The sequence below is a fragment of the Pseudonaja textilis genome, chromosome 1 (assembly GCF_049901715.1).
Source record: "Pseudonaja textilis isolate UNSWEBS1 chromosome 1, rPseTex1.2, whole genome shotgun sequence".
NCBI lineage: Eukaryota > Metazoa > Chordata > Lepidosauria > Squamata > Elapidae > Pseudonaja > Pseudonaja textilis.
In genome coordinates this window covers 109,635,999-109,652,366 of record NC_141990.1, presented here as the reverse complement: position 1 = coordinate 109,652,366, position 16,368 = coordinate 109,635,999, and the positions used below count along the sequence as shown (strand labels likewise).

General features: G+C 34.3%; 1 protein-coding gene and 1 long non-coding RNA gene across 3 annotated transcripts in view; one reads left to right on the top strand and one right to left on the bottom strand.

Annotated features, from left to right (window-relative positions):
- BACH2 (BACH transcriptional regulator 2) overlaps positions 1-16,368 on the bottom strand; it is a 175,915-nt gene that overhangs the window by 72,489 nt on the left and 87,058 nt on the right. For both annotated transcript variants that reach the window (XM_026726723.2, XM_087914197.1), the window contains exon 2: positions 6,223-6,365. The gene's annotated coding sequence lies outside the window, so the exon portion shown is untranslated. The remainder of the gene's footprint in view (positions 1-6,222; positions 6,366-16,368) is intronic.
- The window catches only part of LOC148127757 (uncharacterized), a 149,461-nt gene that overhangs the window by 65,409 nt on the left and 67,684 nt on the right, over positions 1-16,368 (top strand). The gene's annotated exons all lie outside the window — the stretch shown is intronic.

Below are 16,368 nucleotides of genomic sequence, written 5' to 3'. Positions count from 1 at the left end.
GGCTCATTCTAACCCAAGCCTTGTCCTCACTTGCTATCTTCATCAAAGTTTTGTTTATTTTTCGAGGAATGACATTCAGAGCTCAGATCCATTGGAATTCCATAGAGCCTTGAAATTAAACTGACAAGAGATGGGTAGGAGTGAAGGAAGGCGGCATCTACCGATTCCTGGGCTTCACCTCTTTGGAATTTCTCTTTTTTTCTCCTATCTGCAGTAGCAAAACAAGAAGGAATCTAACTGAATTCTGCATTTTTCACTTGGACATTTCTTTTTTCTGTTTCATAAATTCGACCTATACAGTCCTCCCGTAATGCTTTGATCAATTCTGATGAAATCAGTCTGATCTGCACCTTTTATGTGAATCAGAATGCGGTTAACATTTCGGATTTCACTGTTCTAGCTTTACTATGCTGGTCCTTTTAAAGTAATAATATATAAAAATATTTAATAGTAAATGTCTGAGTCTCAAATCACTCAAGATGCCAATTTTATCACAGATTAATACAACAGAAGGATGGAACAAATACACATAAATCTAACACAGAAAAGAAATTTCTACTGGTTAGCTGAGAAAGTCTTTCAGCCCTAATATGCTTAGACTCACAGTAAGTACAATATTATCAAGCCAAATCTATACAAAATTAAACAGAGAATCATCAAAATTAAGTGTAATGAACGTCACTGGCTGCAATTTAAGCATACACTTAATGCTACCATTAAAACAAACAGGATGTCAAAGTGCCTATTTGTGGCTCTATTGTGCAGAGATTAAGTAATTAATGAAGGAATTGAAGATGTTGCTGGCTGGAATTAATTGTGGGAAATTGTATGAACATTCTGTCCAGAAGACGGTGGAGAAAAAGTGCCTTATACATCTAGGCAGGCTGATTCTCCATCTAAGCAGATGGACAAAAGCTCTGCAGGGTTTCAGACAAATATACTTCCCATTATCTACTACCTAATCCTCTTTCTCTGAAATTGAACCTTCAGACTTCTATAAATAAAATGGGTGCTACATCACGAGCAGACACCCCTCCCATGAAGTTGGCTATAATGAGAAGAAAATTCCAGCAGTCATAATCACTTCATAAGATACTGAAACAGTGTACAACCAAGCATGATATAAGGATTTAACATTGCATTTCAGAAATTGCTTGGCAAATTAGCCTGATATTCTTATACAGCCACACATGACATGCATGACTTTCCCCACACACTGGGCTCATGCATACCTAATTTTTTTTCTATTTCCATAAAACCATACATACATTTTAGAGCAGTGGTGTCTTAATTTGCACATGACTTCATCCACCTTGTGATTAATGATTAGAAAGCCCTCTTCCTTTTTTCATTAAAGCTATTTTTGACATCCCTGTAAGTTAGATTATTAAAAGGACATGACATCCCATGTAAATTCAGCATAAAAGTGCTTAGCAAGAAGAATGAGGTTTGGAAATGAGGGAGAGAGGGACTGGAGTTTTATCAGGCATTCATAGAGTATAGCATTGAATACTTCAGTAGGCGTCTTCCTGAGTGTTTTTCCTCCAATACTTATTTTTGTAATGAGATAAAGAATATTATTTCCCTTCTACATTCTGCCTTTTGTTAGTGCTTTGGCTTTAGGGCAAGGATCTGCAACCTTAAACACTCAAAGAGCCATTTGCACCCATTTCCCACAGAAAAGAGAACACCAGGAACCAATAATTTAATAACCAGTTTGACTGGGTGGTCATGGCCAACTCTATGTCACTCACTTCCACCCAGTCGCTTCTTGCTCTGGAATATGGAGCGAGTCTCCATCCCCGCCAGGCAAGGAGTGATGGGGAGAGGAGGGGCCAGCTAGTAGTGGGATCAGCCAACAGGGAGCCGCAGCAGAGGGCTGAAAGAGCCGCATGTGACTCCAGAGCCACAGCTTGCAGACCCCTACTCTAGGGGGTACCTGCTTTATCTTAGCAAGTTAAGCTGTTGCAATGCCATGGCTTCTTAAGAATCTAGATAAGATATTATAATTCTATTATGTCTCTTCTTTCCTTTAAGATAAAAGTCTTCTTCAAGCTGAGGTTGACCCTTGGCAAATTTTTGGCAACAATACAGAAGCAATTTTTCAATTGCTTTTTTTTTTTAACTGCCCATCTTGCAGTCCTTGTATTTCCAGTTGATTTCTTATTCACATACAGTACTTTTCAGGTCTTGATCCTCTTAGTTAGACCTTCCTTGCATTAGGACCAAAGTATCTAAAAACTGAGATAAAAGGGACAAATGGAGAAAAACAAACCTCATAGACTTCTAATATAGCCAGTTTTGAGTCACAGAAGGAAAAGTAGTGTCTCACCCACTATTAGGAGGACTTTCAGAAGCATTGTTTCTCCTTAAGTTTTCCATAATGCTTTTGTCCATTTCTTGGACTCTGTTGTCCAGATTTTATTTATTGATGGTATGCATACCCTGTCACAATCCAAATTATCTCTCAGCAGTCAACCTTGAACATCTTCAGTTTTTCCATCAGAATTCTAGAGTTGGACGAGTCACTGAACTAACACATATGAATTAATGCATTTCCAACAAATGTGTCTCTAGCCCAGGGGTGTAAAACTCGCAGCGTCACAGTGGTGTCATATGAAATATTGTGACTTTCCCCCTATTTGCCAAATCGGGCGTGGGTGTGGCCAGCACATGATGCATTCAGCCCATGGGCTGCAAGTTGACAGCCTTGCTCTAGCCATTGTCTGAACATTATCCACTGAGGGGAAGATAATTGTTTTAACTATATGCCTATCTTTCAGGTAGGAAGAGTTTTAAAAAACATTAATTTTAAATCTTGTTTTCTCTTACATAAAGTCATTTTGCTGTATTTTACATTTCAGGAATGATAGAGAATAAGTCTTAATTTTCTTGACCCCCTCCCACCAATTTTTATCCACCCACCACATTTAGATGGACAGAAGGTAGAGAGAGCATATCTCTCTCTCTCTCTCTCTCTCTCTCTCTCAAACCCTAAAATATCTTCTCATTATAGGGAGTCTGCTGAAAGGTAAAATGAGGGGAAAAACAAAACTATTATTGTGAAAGTCCTTAAAAATAAAAACATTTTAAAAAAAGATGATTTGCAAATATTCTACATTATTTGGCCTTTGAAGGTTGTAAAAAAAGCTGCTATGAAATATGGGACATATACTAACTCAGCTGAAACCACAATGCCCTCAGATCAGTTACTGAATGACTGTACCTTAGAGGCGATTACAGACAAAAGTACTGAAACTGAAGTAAAATTAAAACTTATGTGGTGAGAAGAATTTTAGTTTCACTGGCTAAGGTTAGGGAAAGTGGATTTCACTAATACTGTCATTTGAGTAATCTGACTTTGGTATCTTGAAATAAATGACTAGCACATGGCACATGAAATATTCTATTGGAAACTTTATGGTCTGTAAAAATGGTGACTGACTTAGAGGGAAATATATGTTATCAGGACCTAACTTCCCTTTATGAGATCTATCTAAAACAAGCCAGCTCAATGACATGATTAAAAAAATTTTTTTTTTTGCTGTGGCATTTTATCCTTGACAAAAAGTTAAGGTTTTACTATAACTTTTGGCTCCTTGTTCTCCCTTTATGCTTTCTCTGCATGCGTCTTCCCAATGATGAAAAATGAAATGACTCTCCTGTTAGCTGCCCCTTAATTTTGAGGAATATAAAATAGGTTTCTGAACCTGCATTAAAAAGTGGCACAGATTATGTGTTAGTCTATGAATGACTGTATCTAGAGTTAGCTTTGAGCAAAAGGTGTTAGTTGCTCTACCAGTTAATGCTGTAAAAGACATGTGGATCTGAATATAACTGACCATTAAACAACATTCAATTAGAAGCTGAGCATGATGTGGAAAAAGCACATTCCCTCTAAATTTAAATAGACACAGACTCTTAAGTATTCAGACCTTTTAATCAACATTACCTCATTTTTATATATATTACATCCAGATTTTGCATCTGCAACAACTTCAAACTGCTTTAAAATAATAAATGACAGGTTATAGCACCCTTAATGTGCCTTTTCTTTTAAAAACAGAAAGAAATTGCAAAATGATAAGGATAAAGTTGATAATGATATTGATAAATGATAATCTTTGATGTGTTTCCACTAAATGGAAAATGACCAGTTTTTTTTAAAAAAGAAAATTTATTAAATTGTCAAAGGATTTGAAGATGATAAAAATTCAAATGTAAAAGTAAGGTTGCAATATTAAAATGTTCTGAATAGGCTGAATTTAGAAGGTTGTAATATTAAAACGTCTCTGAAAATAGAAATAGAACACTTTGCAATTTTTTGGTATATGTGTGTATGTAGTTATAAGGTATATATCTTATGTGTATACATGTGTGCATGTGTTTATATTTTATATGAGCACACACATATAAAATGTACATATAGACGGTAAGACAAGTTACCCATTAAACATTTCCTGGGACAGGGAAAAATGGAGAATTTTAAAGTTCTCAGGTCCCATTCTTAGAACATTTACATTTAAAAAAAAAATCAGCTAATAATTTGAAGGATCAGCTTTTCACCTGCAAGCATTATCAACTATGTTACACTCCTACTGTACAGCACAACAACCTAGCTAAAGCCTTCTTTTCAGTATTTTAGTGACTTGATGTGCTATAAAGCAGATTCAACATATTCTTTGTTTAGAAATTACTCCTGGTATCTAAGGCCTATAATTTGGGGATAAACAAAGACACATTATTATCTAATCTGAATATAAAAGCTTTAAAAATCCTAATTATATTAAGGGAGTTGAGTTAGATGAAATTTCTATAATTCTATACCCTGAAGAAAAATAAAAAGTGCTTGTACAGATCAGTTGCAAGCAATGAAACTGTCACTAGAGGAAGGTTTTTTCCATTTCCCCCGTTTCCTCCCCTAATCTGTTTCCTATGCAGTTGGGAACATTTTTATTTTAGAACCATGGATGACATATCTGATATCTCTGTCATTTAAGCTTCACATCTTTGGGAGGGACAGAAGGCCAGCTAGATTAAGAATTTTCTCAATTTCAAATTCCAAATGACGATACTATAATAGGTAAGATTTTTCAATGAGCTGAACTAGATAGTTTAACATTAGAATTGAAAGACCAAGATAAATTAGAATATTATAAACTATTGAACAAACTCTACACATGGAGGGACATGAAAGGAAGTTCATAAAATTGAAATTAGAATTTAAAGTGAAATAGAAATGAGATATAAGAATAAGATCTAAAATAGTGCAAAGTTTAATTGTATAGATGTATATACGTATATAAATGTTATTCTCTTTTGATCTTTTTAATGTAAAATGTAAAGACTGAATGGTATGTCAAAGAAAGTCCACCACATTCAATATTTTTAATGTTTATTTTCAATAAAAAAAATCTGAATTAAAAAAAAAGAATTTTCTCAATTCCTGAATTGAGAGGTTCAGATCCTCCTGTGCTATTCCAAAAAATAATGGAGAGGGATATAAATCTAAAAATTAGCCTTAATTTATGGGTGTGGGGAAGAGGGAGGCTCCCACTTGAATTTTAGAATGAGGTTACTTCTCTAAATGTATTAAGGGTGCAACCCATTTACGGAGTTTTTAATTTTTAAAACACATATGATTTCATGTTTTCAAAACATGAGAATGTCTACTACAACCAAAACTGTCATCCAGTAAATTCTCAGTTACCATGCTTCTGCAAAATTCAAAACTGATTTCCTTAAAATGACAATGACTTAAGGATTCCACTGTTGATGAAAGGAATGAACGGATAAATGGATAAATTGTAAAAAGTATGGTTCTTTGAATCAACCAATTTTATAACCTAATATGGAAAAGTTTATGAGGAAATATATTGGACCAGAGTTCCGTATCTAACTATGCCTCATTAAAAAATTTCCACATATTAAAAAAACCTGAAGGCTTAATAACATTCCTGCTTCTAAGCTTTGCTGTCAGAAAAAAAAGTACTCAAGAATCTTACAAAACGACAAAATTACTCCATTTAGTTTTAAAGAGGCAGTAACAGTACTTCAGATTTAATTTATTCAAAGCTTAATGCTAACTGATAAATTACATTTTAAAATGCTTTCACAGGAACTACACAGATTATTGAGTTCCCTTTCCCTCCCCTTTAGGAAAAAGCCTCTTTCTATAACCCTTTTCTTTTTAATAAAACAGAAATCAAAAGTAGGACTTACATGTAATTTTCCCAGAATCTGTGCTGGCTAATACTCTCACAAAACAGGGAAGTGGATATACGGAGAAATTAATCGATTACAGAAATCCATGAAGATATGAACACTGAAAGATTCACAGGATGATCTTCTGGCTGTTCAGCAATCTAAAGTACAACAACACATTATTGAGAAAAATGAGTTTTCTCTGCCTTTACTTTCCCATATTAATTTTTAACATCAAATTAATATGACATACAGGTAATGCATTAAACCTACATTTTGTTATCTATGCTTATAGTTTCATTAAAGAGATTACTCGGTGAATTTACATTTACAGGCTATGTTCATGGTAGCAATGCTAGTCTTTTCAATAAAATGCTCAAGAATTCCAAACTTATCTTCAATAAAAAAAAAAATACAGCTTTCCTGTTATCCATTTGTGATCTGCAAAAGCTGAGTCTGTAGTTTAGCAGTAGTAAGTTCTAAAATGCCACTCTGTACAGGCACAGAATATAGAGATAGAAACAGAGAGAGAGACCATCAAAAAGAATGAACTAGCCAGGCTGCCTTTTAATATCCTGCCTAAGCATCTCAAAATGATATTAGCAAGTAGATAAAAACAGAAATTTTAATATATTTTGAAGCGTATTTCAATAACCTCATGGAAAGATGGGAAGCAAACAAATTTAATAATTAATAAACTTTAATAATACATTAAAGGTATTAATAGCTAATAATATTTCAACATAATTCATACAAACACTTTTTCACATCATCATTAGTCATCTAACTGGAAAATTCATGATGCACTGTTGTAGCACATCTTATCCATATTATGATTTCTCATTATGTGATGTTTACAAATGAATTGTGTGGATTGAAGTCTATTGAAAGACTTAATGGTTAAGGTGAAATTGATACTTTCTCTGTTACAGCTCATTCAGGCATAACACTCTGTTACTTGTAGCCACAGAACCAGCGGATACATTTCCTTGAACCATACAGCATTCAGAGTTTTAGGTAAAATTTGATATAAAAATATTCTGGTAGAGGATTGCTGTGAATCTATATGGGAAGAAAAGAAACTTTGGCTCCAGTTTGATATTTTAAAACCAAACAATCACATCTGAGCTGAAATTACTTGACATTTTCCAGAAAATATTTATGAACAGTAACTGTCTTTTTCTCATTTTTTTATCCATTCAGAAATGGAGCATTAGGGTGGGATTGGATTTAAGGGAAGAAAAAGATATGCTTGTGATAATGCAAATGAACAATCCTTATGTTTGTATCAAATGCTTTGATGCAAATATTGTATTGTTTGCATGATGATAACTGGTATGCCTGTAGTCATTCTGACATCACTTTGGCTTGTTGAGCAATTGAACTGAACAAAAAGAAAAAAAAACATGACTGAGAGAAGAACAATTCCACAGCAGCAAAACCATTATGTTTCTCTAGATAATTAATACTGGAAAATATTAAATAGAATCATTTCTACGAAAAGCACAGTTTGGTTTTGTCCTTCTTAGAATGAATGCCCGTTTAATTCACAAATAAAGTATAGGAAAAGAAGCTGAACTAGAAAATGGAAATTCTGCCTTAAGACGAATGAGATAGGGATAATAAAAATAAAAGCTGCTTTGAAAAGAATTCTCTCTGTATTGCTGTTCTCAGAATGGTAAAAACAATACATCTGCAAAATATTAAATATCTTGTTAAAAAGAAAAGTCAACTAAAGTGTTTAGTTCAGGGCTTAAAAGAGGACTAGGAGATTTTGAACACAGCTCCGCTTGCTTTCAAGAATTTGCAATTGTTCCAAAATATTGAAAGAATGAAAGAGAAGTAAATAGGAAGAGATAAACATCTATAGTACAACATTGGGCTAAAACTCCCAGCCAGTGCAGGGCATACTGACTGTAAATTCTGGAAATTTCTTTCCACACATCTGGAACACATCAGGTCAGGAAAGTCTTGTCCACCACATAGTAGTCATAAATATGGTGAGTCTGCATCCTAGCTATACATATATAGCCAAGTTCATATAACAGACATACTGTTTAGTAGTTTGAGGCCATGTAATTTTTCCCCTCTACAAATCAAGCCATACATTGGTATTTTGACTGCAATGTAGTTAGAAAATGAAAATAATCGTAACAATCAATCTTCTATTAACTATGTTCAATTAACAGTAACACATACCTATATAAACCACCAGGAGGCACTAAAAATACCTCACAGGATATACTGTATATTGTGTAAAAACTGTCCCCTTTCCCTCCAAGAAGGGTGGAAATTATATAAAACCACACATATAGGGACGGATATGTTTCATCCCAGCTCTCTCTCTGAGAGCTTAAGGGTTGGGGGCAAGTTTGCACTATTCTGATGTAGCAGACCTGTGGTTACCAGTTCAAAAGAATTAAGATTTAAGTTATATTTATTTTATTTTGTTTTGTTTATACATCAAATTTAGAAACTGCCCATCTAACTCACAGAATACAATTAAAGACAAAAAATATCAAAAACCATTTAATTATTATGGTTTATGTTATGCAGACTTTAAATACCACGGAAAGACAGATTTCAGCCATTCTTCTCTCTATCCCTTTTAAAAACAGGAGGCTATTTTATGAGACATATGATGCAGGAGGTTTACAACCTGAGAACTAACCCTGCAATGTTCTTGGAAGGATGACAGATGTTCACTGGTGTAAAAGCCTGGGATTGAATCCCAAACAGTGCACTCCCTTATTGCAAATGTTTCACTCTCCATTTCTCTCCCTGTGTCCCCTAGATATCTCTGCACTGCATTGAGCAAGCCAATACATATCAAATTTAACACATGATCAATAAAATGAAAGCTGGAATTCTCTGCTCAAGAGGTCATGCTAGGCTAAATTGTAACTTAACCAAGTCCCAAGGCATAGTGTCTCCTCTAAGCTGATTCCGTGTTTCTATTTTATACAGCCATACTGAAATATAAGAATAGCTGACAGAAATCATTTTTTTTCATGGTAAAAATAAATTACCAACCATGAGGTTATAGTTGCAGTATAGCCAGAAATATTATTTCACTAGTAATACAAGTGAAAAACACGATTTTTCATAGAAAACAGTTTCTTACTTCACAATTCAAGAGACAGACTACAGGAGAATAATTGGACAGCTTCCTTCAAAAGTCTATGACATCCTTAAAATCAGCAGTTCCCAGTCAGGTGCCCCACAGATATATTTATTCATCAACTCAACGCATATCTATCAACTGTTCTGGCTAAAGATGATGGATATTGATAGAAATTGTAGTTTAACACAAATAATCAAAAACCACCATGTGGAAAAAACTTTGCATTAAAAAATTACTTTAGATAGACACACTACAGGTAGTCGACATGTCCACAATTGAGCTCAAAATTTCTGTTGCTAAGTGAGACATATGTTAAGTGAAGTTTGCCCCATTTTATAACCTTTCTTACCACAGTTGTTAAGTGAATCACTGCAGTTGTTCAGTTAGGAACACTGCTGTTAAATAAATGTGGCTTCCCCATTGACTTTGCTTGTCAGAAGGTTGCAAAAGGTGATCATGTGACCCCAGGACACTACAACCATCATAAATATGAGTCAGTTGCTAAATGGCTGAATTTTGATAATGTGACCATGGGGATGCCACATGGTCAAAAACAGGAAAAACAGTAATAAGTCATTTTTTTCAGTGCTGTTGTAACTTTGAATGGTCATTAAACGAACTGCTGTAAGTCAAAGACTAATCTACATTAACTTTCCTCAGAACTTTATACAATGCTTTCATTAGTGAGTCCCCCTGCCTATCCTATTTGTAATAAAAGACATATAAATTAATAATTTAAAATTTACATTTTAGATTAAAGCAGAAATATGTCATTCCACACCCTCTGGCACTTACGTACCAATAGTCATTGCCTTGCTGCCTGGCAATTTCCCAATTTCATCCGCATCTCCAAGATCACTTAACAAACAAAATGGATGAATGTTATTTTTTTACTCTAATCAATACCCTACTTAAGGAACTACTACTAAGAAGAAAACCAAGTGGCCACAAACAGTGGCAGGTCGAGTTACTGTATATAAACAGAGAACAAACTCCACATTCACAAGCATTGATGATGTTACACATTGGGTAATGAAATGTCTATAAGCAAACAACAAACCTCAAAAAGCACCCAGGACTCAATCATTTCATGAGTTTCACTGAACAAGTTTAAGCATTGAAAAATATTTTTCCCACCAAGACTTTTAAGCTTTTCCCCTATAGAAATTAGCTATTAATACTAGCCTACAGAACTAGTCCTATAGTTCCCAAAGTTCTTCAAAACTTTAAGAACAAATTTTAGGTGGCTGTGTTTAAACTATAACAGATGCTCATGCTTAGATGAGCAGCAAAGTTCAATTTATTATACAATTGCTAACTATTGATCATCTCATACCAATCATACTAATTCCAACAGAACAAAGTGAAGGAAATATTCCCCTGTTCTGTTCCTTTTAGAGTTTAATAGAGAAATTTCTCTCTGAAATAACTTTCTCTGCATAATTCAGTTCAGCAAGTCACAGGAGTTTTATTATTCTATTTAATTTTGAGAGCAGTGGATAAAGGCATGTTTACAGCAAAGCATTATGTATCTCCACATTTATTTAAAGGAATTCTCACACAGGCTTTCTAAAGAAGAAAAAATGATTTAGTAACAGAATATAGCTTACAGGAACTTGATAAAAACTAATAATTTAGTTTCAGTTTTATGGCAACAACTCTGACTGGTACATAGTATTTCTTTGTTCAATGCCACCTGACAAACGAGTGTTAAATCTTGCAAAAACAAAAACAGAATGAATAACTTAGCAGTCATATATTGTAAAGAGGTTCAAAAACTGTAGTTTAAGCATAGCTATGCTATTGTAATTTTGTGGAATCCTGCCATTTTTAACCGGAAATATATTCTGAGAATTAACCTGAATGTCAATAGAAATAGATTACCCCTTTATATTTCATCACCTGAACATTTAAGTTACCCTTTCAAAGAACTGTAACTATACCTGTTGAATCCAGTTTAAACCCAAATAACATACGATAATCCGTTTAAGGTACTTAAAAGAGAATGGTTTACTTCATTCATAAAAATATGAAGTTGCTTCAGAAATAACAGGATTAGCTCTTAAGTAATGATTCACAAAAATATCATAGTGTACCTGTAATATCCTGTTCTACATGTGACATACTGGTTATCAACAGATTTGTATTAACAAGCAAAGATGTTTTTAATGCTCTTCAATTTCCTAACATTTCTACTTCGATATTAATGCAGTAAATTTTTCCCCACTGTTTGGCAATGGATTTATATACAGTATTTTGGTATACAGTAGTGGCTCAATGAGAACAATATAATTATTGTTCTAATTGAAAACATTAAATGGTTTGTGTTCATTAATTCATACAGACCTCCCTCTCTTCCATTCATACCACTATATAATAAAACCTTCACAATGCAAATTTTAAGCAGGAGAATATAAAATGTTAATAAGCAGAACAAGATTACATTAATATGTTGTGATTTTGTGTAATTTCTCATAGGAGAACCATACAATATTGAAAACAAGTAATCCATCTGATAAACAGAAAAGTTCCTTTTCTGAAACAAAAGAGTAACAAAAGTTGTATCACTTGACAGATTGGTGCAAGCAGGCCATGAACATCTAGATCAGGGCTGTTAAACTGGCAGCCTGTGGGCCAGATGCGTCATGTGCTGGCCACGCCCATGCCCGGTTTAGCAACAGGAGGAAAGTCGCTATACATCACATGATGCCATGACAACGTGAGTTTGACACCCCTGGTCTAGATGGATCTCATGGAATTATCATTCCTGGTCCTAAAATCCTTTAGCTGATGTAGAAGGTTTCTTGGTTAATGGCTTTCAAAGTATATTCATAGGACATTGGTTGTCTTTACTGCATTCTCATATGATATAATCTGATTTGTTTGCAACTTCTATAAGGAAGCATTATTTATTGCTATGAAGAGTATCTTGATGACAAAATCCAGTTCTTAAATTCTAGAACTATTAAATATCATCTGTATTTTAGAAACTCTTTTAAGGATAGTTTTCACATATTTTAAGCAGGGGTGGGATCTGACTGGTGTAACTACCGGTTTGGTGATTTACGATTTGCGCGCGCATGTGTAAATCATCGTCAGTTTGCTGCCTGGACATATGAGCAGCGCTGCGCACGGGTGCGCAGTGGTTAAAAAAGCACTTTTTTCCTGCTTTTCAACTGCAGCTGTGCCACACAAAGCAGCTGTGGGGGAAAAACCAGAAAATAAAGGTCAGGTAAGAGCCCAGGCGGGCAGGTGGTCCAAAACAGCAGCAGACATAGAACCAGTTCTATGTCTGCTGCTTTTCAGAGCTACCGGTTCTACAGAGCCAGACAGAACCGGTAGAATCCCACCCCTGATTTTAAGGGACTTGGCTTAAGAAAATACTTATGCTCTACAAATATCTTCTGCATTCTTTGTTTCTATTTTTCTTTAAAATGAGCACATTTAAAAATGTAATGATTCAAAACTTTAAAGTGGCCAGATCTGTTTTTTCCGCTTTTGTGTGAAAGCTACTTTAAACAGTAGCAGAGAGATGCTGCACTTGTGAGAGACCCACAACACTTCTTCAGAATCATTTTCAAAGCATATATTTAGGCCTAATGTTTAGTTGTTATGGATGACATCAACTTTTTTCACAGATGTGCTACTTTGGTTATGCAAATACTATTCCTGCTAGTAGCTCTGCATGATTTTGAAATGGTTCCAGTGCTGATGAAGCAGACTTCCTGCAGCTAAATATACTGTAAATCAAATTCAGAATTTAAGCAGAAAATTCTCAGTAGCAGAGGTAAACTACTATACTGAAGTTTCCAAATATTTTTGGGGGTGGGTGGGTGGGTGGGTTGCTGTACCTAAATAAGGAACGTTCAAAAGACTCTTCATGTAGTTGGTGAAAATATAAATAACAACAGAAATGAAGTTTCAATCATCTTTACAGTTCTATGAAAATGAAACCTAGGGTGTGTATCAACTATACTATGTAGTTGATGTTTTGGAGGTTTGGTGATGAAACTAGCCCAACCAATAATGGAAGAAGGGGCACCTGCCTTATCAATCCCTTCCTGAAGTTTACAATGTAACTGAAGAAGGTTTCTGCCAATGTTTGGCTTGACTCTCAGTCACTGACTTCAGTAAAATGAATACAAAACATATTTTTGAAAACAAACACAGTATTAAGTGTAGCAATATCTGGCCTTTGGTAACATTTTCAACAAATTCCATCAAATGCCATGACTGAATTACTATCACCATACACTACAAAATCATTCATTAGGAATTATTCCCCCCCCACACCAAAAAAAAATTTAGAGGAACAAGACACTGACAACTTACTTTAAATGTCATTGATAAACAGAATGATTTCTCTCCCAATCAATTTTGAGGTCCCAGATGTGTTTTAGACTATTAATTAAATGAAATTACCTGTAATTTTGTTTTTTCTGTGTGATTCAGCAAAGTATTTTGTATTTTGAGTTGACTTACCAATTTTATATATATCCTGAATGGAATAATTAAGATACGGAAGTGGTAAATTTCTGACTCATATGTTTCCTTTGTAGTGTAACAGAGAAATGTAAATTTTATTTTTTTCAGTTTAACTATAAAGGGAAAGACACATGCTTAATAGTGATGTCCTTTTGTTAGACTAATTATAATAGCAAACTCTGACAGGTTTATGGCTAAGCTACTGGTGCTCCTTTGACGGAACAAAATAAATTTAACTTTATCAAATAAAAACTATTCCTAAAAAGAAGCTAATATGAAACTGAAATACAAAAGCTGCGACAGCATTAAGTATCTGAGTCATCAAATACTTTTTCCAACTAATAATTATTAGTGAATCAGTCAGTTGAATCATCTGGTGATTTTATTTACACTTCTTCTTTTGCTGCTGTTTTAAAAACCTATATGTAAATATTTTTTATAATTTTGAAGATATTTCCAAGTCTGCTTGACTAAAAAGAATGTACCATATGGATAGAATTCCTTGGTTACTCTAACACAGTGAATTATAATATATAAACATACATAAAATCTTTTATAAATAAATATTTATAAATATTTTATAAATAAAACAATATAGTTAAATAAAAAAATGAAATGCCTAGACACTAGTTCTAGAAACTAAGACTTACTTCCAAAGAAAAGTCAACCAATATCCCACTCATACTCATACTACTATCTTTCTTTCTGAAATTTTCTTAACAAAGAAAACCTTGATATCTACCAATCTCCATGAAAAGCTGTGAATGGTTTAAGTATCTATCTGTACAAAATGTGATCAGTCTAGTCATGATTTAAAAGTAAAATAAGGTAGAGTTATTTTTTGCTTTGAATTTTTTTGTCTCTCTCTCTCTCTCTCCCCCTATAATCTGCTACTGAGGTCTTATGCTCAGAAATGGGCAGCTGCAAGGATAATTTGCTGCACATCTTCAATGCACACTCAGAAAAATAAAGGCATGCAAGTCTGACATATACTCCAAAGATTTATTCTAGAATTATTTCATAAAATATTCTGCATTATGCGGGATAAAAGTCAATGCATTATATCTTGATGGAAAAGCTCCCCAGAGGTAGAAAATTGGAAACCTACTGTGTTGGATGCATGAATTTAATCAATTTTTAAATACCAATACAGAAAACGGCCTTATGTTCTGTACAGTAAAATTGAGTTATTTATCAGGGCATAAGAGTTAAGTAGCAGGCCAATGTAAAGGCAGATATGTACCCTTACAGGTTTCTTCATGGGGCAGTCTATGTTCATGTTATAATGGAATATCTTAAGTAGTTAAAATGATGTGGGGGGGAGAGGAAGAGAGGAGAACAGTAGATCAACTAGAAAGAGAAATGTGGCTTCATCTGGTTGCAACTGGAAGAAAGTAATCCAGAAAAGCTTTGCAGAAGGAGTGCCTGAGATTAGACCCGAGGCAATGTACTCAGTTGGAAAGATGGCTGAAGAAAAGTAGTTTTCATTTCAGCTTTCTGTTTTCACATAAATGGAAAGGAAGTAGCTTTCTGCACATCTCTTAAGGATTTAATTAACTAAAATAAAATAATGGGCTAATATTGTCCATAATTAATTTTAAAGCTGTAAAAGTGCAGTATTTGCTAAAAATTGGATATCAGTGTCACATTTAATTAACTCCTCTGACTGATGGAATCAGTTCTCAGGAGAATAGGGAGAAAGCAATTTTACCCTTTTCTGTAGCCTTTCACACATGCTCACAACTTGAACTATACTTTGGGAAGACTATTGTGCACAGGTTAGAAAAAAGGTTTAGTTGTACAAGTTCAAATCTTTCACTGGATTTTATAATGGAAAACTATAATGCAATGTAATTATCATGAATGGGGTTCATATGCCTTCCATACAAGAGGCAACTACACTGAACCCTCACAAGAAAAACCATGATTGTAAGAAACTTTTGAATGTTACCTGAGAGGCTAAATTGATATTTAGCAACCTTAAAAAAATTCTGCATTATTTACACAGAAACATAATAAAAGTAGAACTAATATACACATTAATTTATTTTTTTTAAAAAAAACATCCCCTCAATCAAAATATACCATTCCTTAAAGAAATTTGTCATTGTCTGGTAAATTAGATATATAACACGTATGATAATATCACTTGAACTAGATGACCTACAAGGTCCCTTCCAACTATGTTAATCTGAATACAGATTGACTATATAACTTCTAAAATTTACAGAATCTCATTGAAAATCTGAAACCTGCCATTTTAAACAACCAGCAGCTGAGAAAACTTAAAACCGTGCACAATGTCGTTTTGTGGGCAGTAATGTTTGCTCTACATTACTGGTGCATGTTATACTCCTGCTCTGTAAATTGCATTAGTTGCCAGTTTGCTTTAGGGTGCCATTCAAGGTGCTGGTAATGACTTATAAAGCCCCTTTGGCGGATTGGGTTTTTTGAAGGACCACTTGCTCCCAAAAGGTCCAGCAGGAGGGACCCTGTCAGCCAAGGAGTGTATTGTTTTGTTGGGCCCAGGAAGACAGCCTTTTCTGTTGTGGTCC